The sequence below is a fragment of the Rousettus aegyptiacus genome, unplaced genomic scaffold, assembly GCF_014176215.1.
Source record: "Rousettus aegyptiacus isolate mRouAeg1 unplaced genomic scaffold, mRouAeg1.p scaffold_m13_p_7, whole genome shotgun sequence".
In the NCBI taxonomy this organism is placed as follows: domain Eukaryota; kingdom Metazoa; phylum Chordata; class Mammalia; order Chiroptera; family Pteropodidae; genus Rousettus; species Rousettus aegyptiacus.
The window spans coordinates 8,658-10,203 of record NW_023416310.1 but is presented as its reverse complement, the minus strand read 5'-3'; the positions used below and the strand labels follow the sequence as shown (position 1 = coordinate 10,203).

The 1,546-nt window shown below is 54.6% G+C and overlaps 1 pseudogene; it reads left to right on the top strand.

Annotated features, from left to right (window-relative positions):
• Positions 1–1,140: 1,140 nt before the first annotated feature.
• On the top strand, positions 1,141–1,259 carry LOC118606141 (annotated as a pseudogene).
• The last annotated feature ends 287 nt before the right edge of the window (positions 1,260–1,546 follow it).

Genomic DNA, 1,546 nt, shown 5'->3' with positions numbered 1-1,546 from the left:
TTTTCATTAAGACAAATGCTCAGATATTATTTTCAAAATGCACATGAATTAGCCGCTGATATAATTCCTTATAACGTGTGCTGCGGTCTTGTTCCAAATTGCACACCAGATAGCAGCAGAGAATGAATATTCATGTGGAGAAGCACTTAAGTGTTATTACTGAAATATACACCAGATGGCAGCAGCAAACAACTCTTTATTATTTCTAGTCTGGCCTTATTCCAAGATGCACAGTAGCGGAGAACAGAAAATATATTTTCATGATGGCATATATTTGGGTGTTATTCCCAAAATGCTCACAGGATGGCAGCAGAAAGTAAATTTTTATAATGACATACACGTGCTTGTTATTTTGAAAATTCCAACGGGATGGTAGCAGAGAACAATATTCTTGACATGCAATCTGGTGTCTTTCCCAAGATGCTCTCAAAATGGCAGTGGACCACTTTTCGTGACAGCCCGCCCTTGGATTGTTTTCAGAAAGCACATGAGATAGCAGCGGAAACAATAGTTTATAAAACGTGCCCTGTCCTTCCAAAAGTGCCCACCAGATGGCAGCAGAGAATAAATAGTTATGAACATACGCCTGGGTGTTATTTTCAAAATGCCTATGAAATGACAGCAGAGAATCACTCTGGGACCTTCGCTTCCAGGGCTCCACGGGGCCGAGCCTCAAGGGCGGAAGGCGCCGGGCAGAGGGTGAGGTCTCGAGGGGAAGCATTGCCTGGTGGTGTGAACGGTGTCTCCATGTGGTTTTGGGAGGTCGAGCTCAGCCCCGGCGGGGAGCGCAGGGTTAGGGTGGGTCTGGTTCAGGGCGGGGTGGGAACTTAGCAGGGCTTCACCTGCCTAGTTGCCCAAGTGGCCGAGAGATTGGTGGGGCATTCCAGGCTGGGGTTCTGCCGACTGGCCTAGACTGGGGAGGCAGGTGGTCCGGGGCCTGCGCAGGTCCGGGATGTGAGAGCGCCCACCCAGTCCTTCCGCACGGGCGCGAACCAGCCAAGACCTGCGGGGCCTTAGCGCAGCCGGCAGACCCTCTCCTGCTCCTCTCAAACCGCCCAACCTTGGATTGCAAGAGCGGACGTCTCCAGCGCCCGGAAGGACAGCCTCGAGCTCTTGGGGTGGCAGGCGACAGGTTCCTGCTTCTATGGCCATACCACCCTGAACTCACCAGATCTCGTCTGATCTCAGAAGTTAAGCAGGGTCGGGCCTCGTTGGTACTTGGATTGGAGATCGTCTGAGAATACCGGGTGTTGTAGGCTTTTGCGGCCCCCTCCTTTTGACGTCCTCCGGCCAGGGTTTCCCTGGTGGCCCCCGGGCCCTGCTCGCTCGCTTGCTATCTCGGGGGTCCCTGGCGGGCAGCCGAGCTCAAGGGCGTCTACAGCTGCCTTGAGCCCACACCCTCGCCCGCCCTCACCTGCTCTCCTGCAGCCAGTCCCGGGCTGTTTCCTCTCACTACTCCACTCCCTTCCCTTCCTGGGCTCTGTGGGACCGAGCCCCGAGGACCGCTGGTCTCTAACACACGCTGGCAGCGCGCTCGCATCCCCGG